The sequence below is a fragment of the Brassica napus genome, chromosome A1, assembly GCF_020379485.1.
Source record: "Brassica napus cultivar Da-Ae chromosome A1, Da-Ae, whole genome shotgun sequence".
NCBI lineage: Eukaryota > Viridiplantae > Streptophyta > Magnoliopsida > Brassicales > Brassicaceae > Brassica > Brassica napus.
The window spans coordinates 16,251,887-16,270,983 of record NC_063434.1 but is presented as its reverse complement, the minus strand read 5'-3'; the positions used below and the strand labels follow the sequence as shown (position 1 = coordinate 16,270,983).

The 19,097-nt window shown below is 48.0% G+C and overlaps 1 non-coding gene across 1 annotated transcript; it reads left to right on the top strand.

Moving 5' to 3' along the window:
* Positions 1-13,949: 13,949 nt before the first annotated feature.
* Positions 13,950-14,057, top strand: LOC125579334. Its single transcript, XR_007317318.1, has one exon. It is a non-coding gene; the product is annotated as a small nucleolar RNA R71 (small nucleolar RNA).
* The last annotated feature ends 5,040 nt before the right edge of the window (positions 14,058-19,097 follow it).

Genomic DNA, 19,097 nt, shown 5'->3' with positions numbered 1-19,097 from the left:
GCAATTCTACTGGAATTGTAAAAGTAGTAGTCTAGATTGTTACCAGTGATCGCTTGGAAAGGCCGAGCCCCATCCACATCCTTGGATAGCTCATACACACGAGGTGTTGAGGTCTGGCCTCGTCCCTGGACTGGCCTGCTAGCCTCCCCACGTCCCTTACTTTGGTTGCCTTGCAACTTAGGGCAATCCCTGCGGTAGTGGCCCTTCTGGCCGCAGTGGTGACAGGTCCTGGACTCACCCAACGGACTTGGACAATCCTTGGCTGAGTGATCCATCTTACCACATCGAGTGCAGGCACCCATGGCCTTCCAGCACTCTCCACCGTGGTATCGTCCACACTTAGGGCACTCTGACCTACCACTTGAGGTTTTACCCTCCTCGGTCGAGTCCCTCTTCCTCTTCTTGTCACCACTCTGACCCGAGGATACCACCACACTCTTCAGCTTCTGCTTACCCTCCTCGGTGAGGTTGGTCTCCAGCAAGGCCATCCTCTCAACCAACTCAGAAACCGTGTGGAACTTACAAACAGAACAGTAGGTTCGAAGTTCCACCCTTAGGCCTCGGATGAACCTTCGGACTTGAACCTTCTCATCCTCCAGTTCTCTTCCCACATACCTTCTGAGTCGGTTGAACTCTTCTTCATACTCACGAACAGTCCTCCGTCCCTGAGTCAAGTCCAGGAACTTGGACTCCAAACGATCCCACGCCTCAGCAGGAAAGTACTTATGGTTGAACTCAACCTCAAAGTCAGCAAAATGCTCAATGGTGCCATTGGTACGCTTGTCCAAAGCTAACCACCAGTTATGTGCATCTCCCTCCAGGAAGTGTACTGCTATGTCCTTCTGGTAGTCCTCAGGACAACGTGTGGACTTGAAGTTCCGAACCAACCTGGTTCTCCACTCGTCCGCCTCCATAGGATCAACACTTCCAGCAAAGTGTTTGGTTCCCAACTTGGAGATATGCTCCAGCACCTTCAGGTAGTCCATACCATGCACTGGCCTGACCGGTGGGTCTATCTCAATCACCTCAGCCACACGGCCAGCACCAACATCAGTCACTCCAGCAGCAACCCGAACCGGGGGTTTAGCCTGTCCCACGGACGAGTTCACCAATGGTGTGAACGCCTGTGTCAAGGAGGCTATCTGAGCTCCCATGATCTGCATAGCCTCCACCAAGCCCCTTATGGTCGGCTCAATGACCTCCTCGGCACCAGTGACCCGAACATTGTTTGCATCAACATTCTGGCCACTCCCTGCACCAACGTTGGACGACCCAGTATCGTCTCCATGGACTTGCTCTTGTTGCTCGTCCACATTAGTTTCATTAACCTCAGTAGGAAGAGTTGGACCCACTGGAAGTCCGGTGGCATTATCCACCTGCTCCACCAGAGTCGGTAGCACTGTGGTTGGAATGGTTCCAGCTGGTAACACTCCGGTCTGTTCAGCACCATCCTGCCCCACTGCTCCAGACGCCCCAATTGCCTCCTTTCCTTTCCGAGATTTATACCTTCTTGTACCCTTAGGAGTTACAAACACAAACAAAAGGTTAGTCCACAACTGAACACACAAACCTCAATCACTCCTAAGTTAATCAGTAGAAAAGATTACTTAGAACCCAACTATCTCACCATGAGTCGAAACGGCCAAGTGTGTGGTGAACCAATAACCCAACAAATCCTAGAATCAAGAATGCTCTGATACCAACTTGTAAGACCCGATCCTGGATTCCTCAATCCAACCAGACCGCGGCCTCACCAAACAATGCAACCAATTCCATCTTTCATATTCAAGTTCAAGTGTTAAATAATTCTAAGTCTTTTTCAGAGTTTTGAGGTTCCAACATTCACACTTAAACAATCAAGCAACAACTAATGCAAATAGATATTTCATAGATATTAACCAAGGTTCATACATCATTCATCATCCTAATAAATAGATTACACACTAGAATCGCATAAGTTCACAAGTTGCACAATAGGCTACAATAATCACACAATTTTCAGAATCAACCCAATCACCACACATCTTCCCATGGCCGCGGTCCTCATGGTGCTTTTCCCTTACCACGGTCCATTTCTGGTCCTGGATCCAACACAAACAAACACACAATCACAAGGTTAGATTACAAAACAAGAATCAAATCACATTGCATGGTCGGATCCAATCTAGTCAAGAACAATCATCAAAAATGTCAAATCTGACCCCTTTAAAAAGAGATCCAAATACCAAATAAAATTCATGAAAACTCATGATAATTCAGAAGAAAAATATTCCCATAATCAGATTCAAAAGAATCGGCTCAGATCATAGTGATCTCGGCCATGAACAGCCCACACAAGAACAAGGGACTTTCATGGGAATTTGATCAGGCCAAGGCCTTAGGATCAATGAATCCTTTCCTGTAACATCATAAAACATTCCATAGCACAACATATATGAAGAAACAGAGTAGAAGAAGTCAGAGTAAGGAGTGGCCAATCAATCCAAACCGGCCAGGCTCACACGGCCATCATCCGCGGCCTTGTCCGGTTACTCTTGGCCACACCTCTCACCTTAGGAGTTCGGTCTCCAGGGGCGACTTCCTTCTCTTTCTCCTTTGCCTTCTCCTTGTCTTTCTGTCTCAAATCCATCCTCTTGATCACACGCCCAAACACACCAGGAACACTCAAGAACAATCTCTTGGATCAAATCGGCCGATCCAAAGTTTCTGTCTCTCTTTCTCTCTTGAATTTTCTCTGTGTTTCTCTCCGTGTGGAATGAGTAAAAATCGACCAGAATGATCAGAAATGAGAGAGAGAGGACGATTTAAACTGTCCCCAACCGCCTGGGCGAACAGTTACCAAGATCCCATCCCTTCTTCCCAAAACCGTCCCATAACCGTCCCATAACCGCCCTTTGGCGGTTTCTCCCCTTTTTTTTTCCTTTGGTAAATCGATCACTGAGCCTCAGCTCACACTCTGGGAGCTTGCCCTCTCCCTGCCCCAAGCCTAAGACCCATTTGGTCGAACCGTCCTGCACCCGGACCATCGGCTTGCCCAGTAACCGTCCCGGACTCACCCACACTGATCCGAACCAGAACGCATCGTTCACCGGATTGAGCTGACCTCCAGCTGTTCCCAGCTGAGTGAGCTAGTCCACCAGCTCCTGTGAGCTGAACAGATCATGATGAACTGAATACCAGCTGAACCGAGCTGATTGAACTCAAACCAACACTCGTCCAGCTGCCTAAACACTCACCCAGCTCCTTTACCCTTGTTTCCATCGTATCCTGGTTAAGTCTCAGCTGACTGATGCCCTTAACCTTCATTCAGGGCCATGATACGCTTGTCTCAAGGTCTAATGACCTGACTGGTGCGTCTCCCCGCACCATGGCCCGTCCGGCGGGGACATGACAGAACATCCGTCTCGCTCGTTCCCTACGTAGCGACCAAGCTCGAGCCGAAGCTCGGTCGCTACGTAGCGACCGAGCGATCGTCCCGCTCGGTCGCCACGTAGCGACCAAGCTCAGCCAAGCTCGGTCGCTACGTAGCGACCGAGTAGCGACCGAGCTCGAGCCAAAGCTCGGTCGCTACGTAGCGACCGAGCGATCGTCCCGCTCGGTCGCTACGTTGCGACCGAGCGTTAGCAACCGAGCTCAAGCCAAGGCTCGGTCGTTACGTAGCGACCGAGCGCTCGTCCCGCTCGGTCACTACGTAGCGACCGAGCGATCGTCCCGCTCGGTCGCTATGTAGCGACCGAGCTCAAGCCAAAGCTCGGTCGCTGCGTAGCGATTGAACTCTTCCGAACATCGACAGACATCAATCCATGCATTCTTGTCAAACCTTCGAATGCTATCTCCCGAAGACCATAGCAAGCTCAGTCCATGTTTTCCGCTTTTCTAACTCATCGATCAAACTTCGCGGATTAGAAACCGCGGAAGGTTCGTTCTTTATCAAAAAGATATCGTAGTAAATGTGTCGAGTCGGAAGACGGCCCAAAGGAACCTAAAACACGACTCGAGGCCCATCCTACGATTTCTTAACCAAAAGCCCGTAAACCGCAGCACGGTTTACGCTTGGCCCACAAGGAAGGATAAATGTCAAGTTTTCGCGGATAAATACGAAAGTTTTGAAGATAATTGTGAAGATCGGGAAAAATAGAATATCTCCATTTTTATGCTATGACGGCTTAAGGGCAAAAGAGTAAAAGCGTAAACCGACCTTGGAGCTAGTATATAAGGGGTCCTAGGCGAGGAGCATGGGAGAGAACTTTTTTCAGAGCAAACTTAGCACTTAGAGCAATTTAGGCAATTTTCCTTTTTTGTTATTTTGAGCTGCGACTCAATTAGGTTTAGCCGTCTTAGGGTTGCTAGAACTAGAAATCTCGCTGACAGCTCTCGAGCCCAGGCTTTTACCTTGTTGTAAACGCTCATACGCAAATTCGGAATAAGATCTTCTTTGCTCTCTTTTTCGATTTCTTATACTTTATCGTTGTTATTCTCCTGTACTGATTGCTTGACGTGTGGTAATTAGCAGATATCCGGGTCCTCTGGGAAATTAGGGTTTTCCTAGTTTCCTTATTTAAATGGAAATCGACAGTGTGAATTTCGGTTCCCACAGTTTGGCGCTAGAAGGAGGGGGGGGGTACGGATCAATCTAACCCGCAAAAGCCACATCGCTCTCAATCAGATATGTCAAATAACAACGCGGATAACGTGCAAACTCCTCTTAACGGGAGGCAGCGGCACCGATCTCCACACTCCAGTAGCAGACGTATCCGCGGCCAACGCACAAGCCAACGCCGCGACGCTCGAGGAGTTTAAAAAGATGTTCGCCACCTATGAAAAAAGGTCGGAAGAATAGGATAAGCTCGTGAATACCTTGACCAAACAGGTTGAAACCTTAACGGCAAGGACCCAAGCAATCCGTCCCGGCAGAACCACCAAAATCCGCGGGAAGAGGCTCGACTTCGCCACCCCACTCGATAGAACAGGAGTCGCGCGGGAACGACCTTTCTGTCAAAACCCTAGCGAGAAATCTCCCATCGAAAAGGGGAACCCTGAAAGTCTTCCGCCCCCTGCAAAGGACTCGGAGGATAACGAAGCCCAACACATTGACCTGGATCCTAGCGATGTCTCCAACGACACCGACGAGGATGTCAACAGACATCCAAGAAGGACCAGAAGCCGATCCGCTTGGGAAGGCTCCCCGTTCGAAAAACCAATGACGGAAGAGGAGGAAACCGCCTATTGGAATGAACAAGAGGAGCTGGCTGAAAAGCAAACCGAGCTCACTCGCAGTAAACACCGACAATTTCGGAAATCCACTGACGAGACATCGGATATCCGCGATCTTCGTGACTACATCACCAAGACTGCGGCAGAAGTGAGAGCCGTAAAGTCTCAAATCCATCATGCTACTAGTGCTGCCCCCGAGATCGATCGATTACTGGAAGGAGCTCGAAAGACCCCCTTTACCAGCCGCATTTCGGACATGAGGGTGTCCGATCCGGGAAAAATCAAAGTACCAAAGTACGATGGTACGGCCGATCCAAAAGCGCACCTTCAAGCTTTCCACATCGCGATGGGAAGAGCAAGACTGAAGGACGGCGAAAAAGATGCCGGCTATTGCCGCCTGTTCGTCGAAGATCTTGAAGGAGCAGCGCTCGAATGGTTCGCACGCCTTCGTCGCAACACCATCGGGAGTTTTCGACAGCTCGCATCAGAATTTCTCAAACAGTACTCTGTATTCATAGACAGAGAAACCTCCGATGTTGACCTCTGGAGTCTCTCCGCGAGTTTATCAGTCGGTTCAAGCTGATAATGTCCAGGGTCAGCGGGATAAGCGACAAAGTGGCGCGCTGAGAAAGACGCTCTGGTACAAGTCGAAATTCAGAAAATGAATAACTCTCGACAAACCGCGAACGATCCAGGACGCCCTCCACAAAGCGTCGGACTACATCATAGTCGAGGAAGAAACTAAAGTCTTATCGCAAAAACATAAGGCGGCAAGACCATCCTCGAAAGACATGGATCCGAAAGGGAAAAAGAAGAACTCTCGTAACGACAAGTACGTCCATCACGAGGGGGAAGATCTCCAAGGGACGCATAACTATGCGATCAATTCGGATCAAGGCCGGACCACGGGCAACACATGGACTCGCAATCAAGGGTATGACGAAAACACCTTCTGCGAGTTCCACCAATCCCGAGGACACTCCATGACCAACTGCAAAGTCTTGGGAGCAAGACTGACCGCGAAGCTACTCGCTGGAGAGCTCTCGGAAGTAACTAGCGTCAAGGATCTCATCCTCGATTCTGATCGCCCTCCAAAGACGGACAGAAATCCACCCGCTGAAAAATCCCCTCAACGAAACCAACCTGGGGATAAACGCGGTAGGAGGCCGGACGACAAGGGGAACGATAACAATCATCGCAGAGTCAATATGATCATCAGAGGATCACAATACTGCGGCGATACTGTGTCGGCCATCAAGGCCTATCAACGGAAGGCAGAGTCGAGCGCAAATTGGCCTACATGGCCTCCTCCTCGAGATGGCCAAAATTGTTCGATCACCTTCACAAAGGAAGAAGCCGGCGGTATCAACCAACCTCACTGTGACCCGCTCGTCATAGATCTTGTCATACGAGACTTAGAAGTCGGAAGGGTACTCGTCGACACGGGAAGCACGGTCAACGTAATCTTCCGCGACACTCTCAAGCGGATGAGCATCGAACTCGGAGAAGTAATTCTGACGCCAAAACCACTCACGGGTTTTTCAGGCGAAGTATCGATGACTCTTGGATCAATCCAATTGCCAGTCATGGCCAAGGAGATCACGAAAATCGTCGAGTTCGCGGTAGTCGATCATCCCGCTATCTACAACGTGATCATGGGAACCCCATGGCTCAACGCCATGCAGGCAGTTCCGTCAACCTACCACCTGGGTCTCAAATTCCCAACACCAAGCGGAGTCGCGGCCATCTGGGGATGCCAAAAACAGTCGCGGCTATGCTTCCTCGCAGAACACAAGTTAAGGCAAATCACGACTTCTGCAGCTGTAAACGGCAAGCGCACGAAGATAGACCGATCTTCGGCCAAAAGCGCCCCGGGAAAAGACGAATTAAAATCGTCTACCGACGCAAACGCATCGGACGTCGAAGCTCGACACAAGTCCGAAGCCCACGCTACAACTCAACCGGAACATCCGGAAAATAGCGTTGACCCAGCCACGATTGACACGGTCAAGGCGGACATCGCGACATCTACCGCCGAGTAAGAACACTCGCGGCATGAAACATAACTATGAGATGGCTTGATCCTCGAAAGGGGTACGTAGGCAGCTCGTCAAAAGACGAGTTCAGCTATCCCCCTCTCTATAAAGGGGGGGGGAGTGGGTGCGTATACTCGTATATTCCCACTAAGAAAAATCGCCATTATTGTAATCGAGTTCTTAGAAACTTCAAAAACTTTTACAATATACGTTGTCCTTTTTATTAAAACGCAAAAGAAACTTTCAGGACACGTCTCGAAACATTAAAACATCCGGTTTACGCTTGTTTGCGGCCTCATCCGGCCCAAAAATCGTAAAAATCATCATCTTTCAAACATTCAAAAATACATGTACAATCCTCGAAATAACTGCGAGACGTCGCAAAAAGTTAAAATTCAAGGATAATACTAACAAATTGTCTGAACGCGACCACCAAAACCTTACACCCCGTTCGTCGATTGGCCCCGACGAACATGCTAGCCGTCTTAAACAAACGCAATTCGATCACTCTTTTGATCTTCAAAACGTCCAGCACAAGGACAAAAGCGCGCTACAACAAAAATCCGAAATTTTGGTTTAGCACTTCCAGTTGACTCTGAGAAGATGCTCGATTCGTACCATACAAGTCATATAAGCCGAGAACCTATCGCTGACTTTAAATCGCTACGAGTCAGGAAGAAATCGCAATAGGAAAAACGATAGCCGGCTAGTCACCGCACAAACCTTAACCGAAAGTAAACCTAGGTCTTGCCCTAAACCCAACGCTCTGGTCTCAAACATCTCAAGGCATGATATCTAAAAGATACGAGATCCTAAACCATGTCTCTCCATTCATATCTCAATGTTCTCGAAAATCGTAGAGATAAGTAAATTTTTACGAAAATCACGAACCAACCAACAGATTGAACGTCTAATCAGAACTAAATACGAGACGACAACTCGTATTTACTTTGACCCTACTCAGGAAAACTCGAAACGAAACATTCATCATATAAATAACCGCATAAAGCAGCAAGGGGATTCGAAGCCACCAACGGCCAGTCTCGATAAAGCAATAAAAACGGCCAAAACAGGCCCATTCAAATCTCTCGGCCACACTCGGCCATAAACATAAAACAGAAAGACGAACATCTTTCTTTCGATAACTACTCCACCGCTCATAATCCAATGTCAAAGTCCCCGGACAACGAAGCACCGAATGCATCCGCGGGACGATCCACTTCCTCGCCCCCATCGGGGAACCCGTTCGAAACCTCCTCGGTATCAGGGGAAACCGGGATGGAATCCCAGAACCCTTGAATCCGCTCGTCGATCGGAGGGATAAGCGCCTCAGCGTGGGCACGTTCATTCATCCCACTCTTCATCAAGCTCATTTCGTCCTCGAACACGTAGTCATCGGCTCGCGTCCTCCAAAGACTTCCGACCGAACCGCGGCACTCACGGAAATCACCCACCGAGGTAAAGGCGTTCTTGAGGTTCCCATACTCAACCTAGAATTGAGAGGCACGAGTCTTCATCACCTCGACGATTTCTCTTTTGCCTTTCCTCTCCGCCTTACGAACATCCCGTGCATGATCACGAGTAAGTTGCGCTTCTCGCTCCAAGATCTCGCCTTGCACGCGAGCGAGATCTCGTTCCGCTTTCTCCGCTTTGAAACGATAGATCATAGCCTCCCTATGACTAGCTTCAATGGCCGAGCCAAGCAAGTTAAGGCCCTGCGAAATCAATTAACGCATTGTAAGCAGAAAAGGAAAAACCTAGGAAATCATGAATTTTTTGCGAAAAAATCATACCCCGTAGATGATTCGGGACCCTTCCGCGACGATTTTCGGCCTCGCCGACTCTTTCGCAAGTGGAGGAGCATCAAAACCCGGTGGTAGACCGGCAAAGAAATCATCAAAGTCCGGGATAGGGGCCTCGCTCGAGCCACTCCCATCGCCATAAGCTAGGTTCGGATCCCATCCTGGAAGCATAGAGTCATCCATCGAAAATTCTATATCGCCAAGGTCGATATCTTTTCCCTTCCAAGAGCTCGACTCCGACACGGCTGGTGGGGCTGCAGCGGGACTCTGGTTATCAGGTTCAGAGTCACTTCCCGTGTCCGCAACCGAGGCAGGACCAGGGTGCACGAACCTCAGTGCCTTCCGAACCCTCTTCGGCGTAAAGGAAGTCCAAAAGAAGGGACCATTCCTGAGAAGATCCCTCACCTCAATAGTGTCCTCAGGGAACGGAGCAAGAGGATTGATGAAAGGACGATCGTTCGGTAACCTCCGGAACAGTGGAATGCAACTCTCTTCGACAGACGCAGCGTCTAAACGAACAAAGAAGAAAAACTTCTTCCACGAGTTGAAGTTCGAAATGAACTTTTTAACCACTGACATAAACTTCCGAGGGACCAGCCTATGCTTGTCCGTATCTTTGACGAGTTGAAGCCTCAAAAGCGCTTCAAAATGATCGACGGAAAGGGAAAGGTCATGCTCGTAGCTCAGGATCAGGATCCCAATAAGATGATGAATGGCAAGGGGAGTCAACTGTCTTATCGCGACCTCGAAACGGTCCAATACTCGAACAAGGATTTCGGGGATTGGGAACCATAAGCGACAACGCACTACGAACGCCTCGTAGCAAGTGAAGTAACCCTCTGGGGGCTGTTAGCACACTCTCCGGGATAGGGAACTCGGAGCTCCACAGCATTCGGGAAATGGTAGAACGATCGCATGGTCGCAAGAAACTCGTCGGTACTCCTGCTTGCATCCTCTTTCTTGACTCCGCGATGGGTCAGGACCGGGAACGACTTCTCTTTGGGAGGAGTCATCGAACTGTAATGAGCAACCCACCATGCCTCGTTCTCGGTGGGATGTACCGAGTGAGGCACGAACGCCATCTTCGGAACAATGAGCTCTTCATAAGCACTCGCGGACGAAGACCCTTTTTTCGCAACCTTTTTCTTGCTCGACATCTTTACACTTCTCTTGAGAAAATAGAGGAAAAGGGTGGAGAGAAAAGAAAGAAAGTTTTTCTTAAGAAAGATCTTAGAGAAAGACAAGAAAGTGAAAAAATTGTGAAACAAGTTACCTCCCTTCTTATAGGCATGAGGATTTTCTATTCAAGCTCGGACTTTCGGATATTAATTCCATCCATCACGCCTAACTTACCAAACATGCCTAACCGCACGCTAGGATCCTACGATGCATGATCCTAACGGGCTGGGGGGCTAACTGTTGGGGTCAAAAACGGTCACGACGGAATTACCACCCGAAAATCCTCGGAGATCGTATTTCCGAAAGAGATAGTAAAAAGAAAGATATAACTTTCGTAAAAAATAACCAATACGAAGTTTTTTACGAAGAAGTATCCTTGAAGATTCAAACCAAACAAACTAAGCTCGGTCGTTGCGTAATTACCGTGCATACACGCCGTCCGGTCGCTGTGTAGCAACCAAGCCCGATCCAAGCTCGGTCGCTACGTAGCGACCGAGCGTTCGTCCCGCTCGGTCGCTACGTAGCGACCGAGCTCAAGCCAAGGCTCGGTCGCTACGTAGCGACCGAGCTCGAGCCAAAGCTCGGTCGCAACGTAGCGACCGAGCGATCGTTCCGCTCGGTCGCTATGTAGCGACCGAGCTCGGCCAAGCTCGGTAGCTACGTAGCGACCGAGCGTTCGTCCCGCTCGGTCGCTACGAAGCGACCGAGCTCAAGCGAAGGCTTGGTCGCTACATAGCGACCGAGCGCTCGTCCCGCTCGGTCACTACGTAGCGACCGAGCTCGAGCCAAAGCTCGGTCGCTACATAGCGACCGAGCGATCGTCCCGCTCAGTCGCTACGTAGCGACCGAGCTCAAGCCAAGGCTCGGTCGCTACGTAGCGACCGAGCGCTCGTCCCGCTTGGTCGCTAAGCAATCATCCCGCTCGGTCGCTACGTAGCGACCAAGCTCAAGCCAAGGCTCGGTTGCTACGTAGCGACCAAGCGCTCGTCCCGCTCGGTCGCTACGTAGCGATCGCTACGTAGCGACCGAGCTCGAGCCAAAGCTTGGTCGCTATGTTAGCGACCGAGCGATCGTCCCACTCGGTCGCTACGGAGCGACCAAGCTCAAGCCAAGGCTCAGTCGCTACGTAGCGACCGAGCGTTCATCCCGCTCAGTCGCTACGTAGCGACCGAGCTCAAGCCAAGGCTCGGTCGCTACATAGCGACCGAGCGTTCGTCCCGCTCGGTCGCTACGAAGCGACCGAGCTCAAGCCAAGGCTTGGTCGCTACGTAGCGACCGAGCGCTCGTCCCGCTCGGTCACTACGTAGCGACCGAGCTCGAGCCAAAGCTCGGTCGCTACATAGCGACCGAGCGATCGTCCCGCTCGGTCGCTACGTAGCCACCGAGCTCAAGCCAAGGCTCGGTCGCTACGTAGCGATCGTCACGCTCGGTCGCTACGTAGCGACCGAGCTCAAGCCAAGGCTCGGTCGCTACGTAGCGACCGAGCGCTCGTCCCACTCGGTCGCTAAGCAATCATCCCGCTCGGTCGCTACGTAGCAACCAAGCTCAAGCCAAGGCTCAGTTGCTACGTAGCGACCAAGCGCTCGTCCCGCTCGGTCGCTACGTAGCGACCGAGCTCGAGCCAAAGCTCGGTCGCTACGTAGCGACCGAGCGTTCGTCCCGCTCGGTCGCTACGTAGCGACCGAGCTCAAGCCAAGGCTCGGTCGCTACATAGCGACCAAGCGCTCGTCCTGCTCGGTCACTACGTAACGACCGAGCTCAAGCCAAAGCTCGGTCGCTACGTAGCGACCGAGCGATAGTCCCGCTCGGTCGCTACGTAGCGACCGAGCTCAAGCCAAAGCTCGGTCGCTACGTAGCGACCGAGCGCTCGTCCCGCTAGGTCGCTACGTAGCGATCGGGCTCGAGCCAAAGTTCGGTCGCTGCTTAGCGATTGAACTCTTCCGAACATCGACAGACATGAATCCATGCATTCTCGTCAAACCTTCGAATGCTATCTCCCGAAAACCGTAACAAGCTCAGTCCATGTTTTCCGCTATTCTAACTCATCGATCAAACTTTGCGGATTAGAAACCGCAGAAGGTTCGTTCTTTATCAAAAAGATATCGTAGTAAACGTGTCGAGTCGGAAGACGGCCCAAAGGAACCTAAAACACGACTCGACCCCCATCCTACGATTTCTTAACCAAAAGTCCGTAAACCGCAGCACGGTTTACGCTTGGCCCACAAGGAAGGATAAATGTCAAGTTTCCGCGGATAAATACGGAAGTTTTGAAGATAATTGTGAAGATCGGGAAAAATGGAATATCTCCATTTTTATGCTATGACGGCTTAAGGGCAGAAGAGTAAAAGCGTAAACCGACCTTGGAGCTAGTATATAAGGGATCCTAGCGAGGAACATGGGAGAGAACTTTTTTCAGAGCAAACTTAGCACTTAGAGCAATTTAGGCAATTTTCCGTTTTTGTTATTTCGAGCTGCTACTCAATTAGGTTTAGCCGTCTTAGGGTTGCTAGAACTAGGAATCTCACCGACAGCTCTCGAGCCCAGGCTTATACCTTGTTGTAAACGATCATACGCAAATTCGGAATAAGATCTTCTTTGCTCTCTTTTTTGATTTCTTATACTTTATCGTTGTTATTCTCGTGTAATGATTGCTTGACGTGTGGTAATTAGCAGATATGCGGGTCCTCTGGGAAATTAGGGTTTTCCTAGTTTTCTTATTTAAACGGAAATCGACAATGTGAATTTCGGTTCCCACATTCCTCATGAGTCATGATTCGAACAGCACTACACTCTGCAGTCGATTCAGCAGATGACGTCGATCGATGTTTAGAGTAATCTGTCGATTGATCTTCGTCATTGTCTGTCGAGCGTTGTGTATCCATTGACATCAGTCGACACCAATGTGATCCCCCGAAACTCATGGAGCTTTCAACTTTGTAGTCTCCTTCCCCAAGCTTCTCATGCTTCACCACTTGCAAGAAATCATCATCTATGATGGCATTTATGTGGTGTTTTGCCTTCTCAACTCCTGCCTCTCTAGCCAAGGCTTCTTGCCTCTTTACAGTGTCTCCAGTCTGAACCACTTGCAATTCAAGCTTCCTCACCTGAGTCCCTAAGGTCTCAATTCTTATGTTCAGACTGTTGTAGACGAAATCTATCTTCCCATTGAAATCCACAGTGAATTGTTGTTGTCTTTCCAGAACTCTGTCAAGTATTGCTTCAATCTTGTTTTCCTGAGTCTGTGGTGGTGGATTATGGTAAAATGAGTTTCCATAGCCTCTGCTGTTGTTCTGAAAGGTTTTCTGGAACTGTGAACTTTGGTTACTCCTCTGACTATTGCCATAGAATTTTTCGTTTCCACCCAGGTTTCCAGACCTCTGAAATCTAGTACCTCCAATGTAGTTCACATTTTCTTCTCCTTCCATGTCTACAGCTTCTTCTCCTTCAGCTGAGCAGACCTGCTTCCTAAGAAGCTCATGAACCACATCTAACTTTGCTCTAACTTCGTCCATCTGCTCCTTCCCTAGGGATGCACCAGACTTCTTCCTCTCAACGTCAGTGTTCTTGGTATTGGTGCTGTTTGCTAGATTTTCTATCAGTCTCACAACTTCCACCGGATTCCTGGTGTTGAATTTTCCCTCGCTAGCTGTATCAAGAGCAATCTGATACCTCAAGGCGATACCTCTGAAGAAAGTGCTCAGCAGTTGCAACTTCATTGAATCTATGGTGTGGAAAGTCTCGTTGGAAAAACTTGAATCTGATCCACGCATCTTTGAAAGACTCTCCAGTCTCATGCTTGAATCTAGCGATTTTGCTCCTCAAGTCTTTAGTGCGTGCCTCATTGAAGAAGTTTCGCAAGAAAGCATTCTTGATGTCTGCCCATGAGGCTAGAGATCCTATGGGTAGCTGCTTAAGCCAGTGCATCGCTTCTCCAGTCAGAGAATACTTGAAGAGCTTGCACAATAGGTAGTCCTCGGGGATGGTCCATAGGATGCTCGTGCGGTAACCCAGACTAGGGTATCTGTGACACAAGTGTTTAGTACTAAGGCTTCAGCTCGAAATTATGCTTCTGTATCTCTGGAAGTCGAATAGCTGATCTGTTTGCGTAGTACTGATCTGGACGATTGTAGTCAGCCAGTGCCCTTGGTCGAGCAGCCTCTTCTACAGGTTGAGCAGCTCATGTAGCATCAGTATCAGGGATTACATTCCCTTGAGCGTCTAGTTTTTGACATGTTGCATTACGCAGATGACCATCATGGGCATACAGGTTTCCATTCTCGTCCTGTCTGAGAATAACAATCGCAACCATGTTTCGCGACTGATGATCGATCGATGTACACGGTGTAGTATCGATCGATGTCGAACGATGTAGATCGGTCGATGATGAAGGTCGGGTGTTGGTCTACAGTTGGGTGCAAGAATCAGTCGACGTGAAAGCTTCTACGTCGATCGATGTGGAACGTTGGTCTTTGCGGATTGTGCGTTCCAATTGAGCAGGATCTTCTGAGAATAGCCTGTGTTTGTCCTTGTTGCTTCTGGTACTGCAAGGTATGCACCTGAAAAGACAAGAAAATTTATTTGTGTCAGAATGGGGGTAAAGAAAAAAATAAGAATCAATAGCACTAAATCTAATGACGATCTAAGCTCCCCGGCAACGACGCCAAATTTGATACCACTCAAATTACCCTAAGGTGTGAATTACTCTCTCAAATAAGAGGTTGAGTTGCAGTACTTAGGGATTGAATCCACAAAGAGCTAGAGAACCTATTAAATCAAGTCAGGTTATTAATTCTAGGTGTTTGTTGTTTTATGGAAATCCTTCCATATTTCCACATATCCCAAAGAATCCTCGACGTAGACGACCAGCGTAAAAAAGAAACTCGGTCCTCGCAAGAAAAGGGAGAATCCTCCCTGAAAAGGAAAAATTCCGCAAAAAATGGACACGTGCCTCCTATGGAATCTTTGATTTAAATGTCCCTCAAAGTAGTCGGAACCCTTCAGACCTGACTCTCCGCGTCACGCTTAAATGCTCAAGCCTCCTTTTCAAGAATCACCAAAGCTCCAGGCTCCGTCATCTCCAAGACACTGCTAGGCCTCGGTCTACTACAATGGAACTGATACCACTCAAATTACCCTAAGGAGTGAATTACTCTCTCAAATAAGAGGTTCAGTTGCAGTACTTAGGGATCGAATCCACAAGGAGCTAGGGAACCTATTAAATCTAGTCAGTTATTAATTCTAGGTGTTTGTTGTTTTATCGTTTAAAAGTAAATAGCAATCCTAATTGAGCAAGTCTATTGCTCGACTAACAAGATGATTGGAGGTGTAACTTTATTGGAAGATATTAGATGCAAGGTTTCACTGCTTAACTAACTAGATCTTGGATCTCGACTGTCGTCTTTTGATCATAAGAAAGTGTCGATCGATGATCCTATATGGATGTCGAACAATACACCTTTCTCAATATCGATCGATTGTTAGAAGACAATATTGATCGATAGCTTCTAGCTAAGCCCTAGGCGCGGGTTGATAATGCTCACTAGTCTCCAAGATCAGCGGTTAGCTCTCTCTAGCAGTCCTAGCATGACAGATTAGATTCAGGACATGATGATCAAGGATGCTCGACGCATGCAAATTCCTAGGTTCATGTTCTAGTTAGCAAGGCTAAACAAGCATTAAGAACAATCAATCAATGAATATCACAACTCAGGAAATCTATAGTTGGGGCTAATCCCTCTAACCTATTTGAACCCTAAATCTAACAAGTAAACTACTCAGACATAGCTAGGCAATTCATGACACAAAATATAGATAAAACTGCATAGAATAGAATAGATGAATCAATGGAGTTCCAATCACAAATCTCTCTATGATTTTCTCTCCTAAAACTCTCTCTCTCTGTTGGTGAAAGTAAGAATACAATGGTGGCTAAAGCTCTCGTTTTTCCTCCTAACACTTAGGCAAGTATATAACTACTAGGTTAAAAACTCGTCAGGGGTAATCTTGTAATTTGGTGAAGCCTTGGGTTTAAAGTCGGCAGGAACCAAGTCACGCATCTCGCGTCTCGACATCGATCGATGGTACAGGATGTACATGGATCGATCATAATCTTTAATCGTCGAGGCTTCTCTTCTGTATCGATCGACGGCCATGGATGTGCATCGAAAGATTGCTTCTTCTTCGTATCGACCTCTAATGGTCAGCTCGGATGAAATCTCTTTTAAGCTCCTAAATGCTCCATAATCATCACTTTACTCCAAGATACTCTTGAACCTAAAAACATACCTAATAGGATATAATATATAATATATAGATAGCAAAATACTTATATACCATGGATGAAAATGGGTCAAATCCATGGTATATCAGGAACCGGTCCTCTCCCTGGTTCAGAGTATGGCTCCGGCCTGAGAGGAACCTGAGAAAGCAGGATTACTGGAGCGATGTCATGCCTAGGGGAAGCCTGTTGAGAATGAGCAACTCCGGTTGACTTGAGTGCACATGCTTTTCTCCGATTTCGATGACGAAATTGACAAATAATGGGCAAACTGTCGGGGAAAAATTTTCAGTATTGAATTCCTCCAGACCTCAGGCAGGACACCGGCCTCCGAGTCCCCGCTAGGAGACGCCCTTGGGTCCCCGCTAGGAGACGCCCTTGGGTCCCCGCTATGAAGCACTCCGGGTCCGGTCCTAGGGACCACCCCCTTCCTCCGGAAAATGGAAAACTTCTGATATGGAGAACCTTCCATATTTTCGAATATGGAAGAGTTTAACCTACTCAAACAGACTCAGGCCAACCTCAAGACGACTATATAAGGGGAGCCCAAACCGTAGAACAAAGGATCAACACTTCAAGACTTAGAGACTAGAGATAGACGGCTATAACTAGGGTTCTTATTCAATAAATTGTATTTCTTGCTTGATCTATCTAATGAAACGTCTCTTCAAGTCTATCTCTCTACCAATCTCACAAAAGACCACGCTTATCCATCGGTCCGTAGTACTCACAAAGATCCTACACAAAAATCTCCTAACTATTTCTATGCCAACAGATCAGCTATTCGTCCTCCAGCTATCCAGAGAGGCGATTTCGAGTTGAAGCCGCAGTACTACACACTCGTGGGACAGACAACTGTGGGTTATCTCACGAGCATCGTATGGACCATCTGGAAAGGTTCAAGGATCTTATATCTGATATCAAAGTCAATGGAATCCCTGAGGACTACTTGTTCTGGAATCTTTTGAAGTACTCGCTTGTTGGAGAGGCTTCACATTGGCTTAAGCAGTTACCACGAGGATCTCTTACATCTTGGGCCGACATCAAGAATGCATTCCTGCGTAACTTCTTTGATGAGGCACGCACTGAGGACTTGAAGAGCAAGTTTGCTACATTAGCGCAGCAGCCTACAGAGTCATTCAGAAGCTCCTGGATCAGATTCAAGTCTTGCCAGAGAGATTATCCACACCATGGATTCAATGAAGTGCAGCTGCTCAATACTTTCTTCAGAGGCATCACAGTGCAGTATTAGATAGCTCTTGATGCTTCTAGCGAAGGGAACTTCAACACTAGGAATCCACAAGAGGCTGTGAGACTTATTGAAAACTTGGCATCCAACAATAGCACCAAGAATACATATTTTGAGAGAAGGAAATCTGCAGCCATCCTTGGGAAGGAGCAGCTGGATGAGGTGCAAGCAAAACTAGACAGTGTTCACAAGCTTCTCCGGAAGCAGGCTTGCTTAGTAGAGAATGCATATGCTGTAGATACATAGGATAAAGTAGGAGTAGAAGAGGATGTGCACTTCATCAATGGAGCTGGATTCCAGAGGTCTGGAAACCAGAATGGAAACGGGAACTTCTATGGCAGTGGACAGAGGAGTAATTTCAACCAGAGTTCGCAGTACCAGAAACTCTACAGCCAGAACTACAGCAACAACAGCAGGAGTTATGGAAACTCATCTTACAAGAAGCCACCACCACAGACTCAGGAGGGCAAAATAGAAGCAATGCTTGATCGGGACCTTGAAGGACATCAGAACATGACGGTGGACTTCAATGGGAAGATTGATCAGGACCTTGAAGGATATCAGAACATGATTCATAGCACCATGTCACTGTGGAGCTGAGTACGAGACAAAATATTCCGCGTCTATCGAAACTCACACCCCCACATCGATTGACAGTGCCAATAAGAGATCGATCGCCAATCACGGATAAACCATGGATTTAACCCACTTTCACCCATGGTTTATAGGTGTTTTTACTACTAATTATTATATTATAAAGTCTATTTATTATATTTGTGGGAACCGAAATTTGCACTGTCGATTTCCGTTTAAATAAGGAAACTAGGAAAACCCTAATTTCCCAGAGGACCCGGATATCTGCTAATTACAACACGTCAAGCAATCAGAACACGAGAATAACAACGATAAAGTATAAGAAATCGAAAAAGAGAGCAAAGAAGATCTTATTCTGAATTTGCGTATGAGCGTTTACAACAAGGTATAAGCCTGGGCTCGAGAGCTGTCGGCGAGATTCCTAGTTCTAGCAACCCTAAGACGGCTAAACCTAATTGAGTCGCAGCTCGAAATAACAAAAACGGAAAAATGCCTAAATTGCTCTAAGTGCTAAGTTTGCTCTAAAAAAGTTCTCTCCTCATGCTCCTCGCCTAGGACTCCTTATATACTAGCTCCAAGGTCGGTTTACGCTTTTACTCTTCTGCCCTTAAGCCGTCATGGCATAAAAATGGAGATATTCAATTTTTCCCGATCTTCACAATTATCTTCAAAACTTCCGTATTTATCTACGGAAACTTGACATTTATCCTTCCTTGTGGACCAAGCGTAAACCGTGCTGTGGTTTA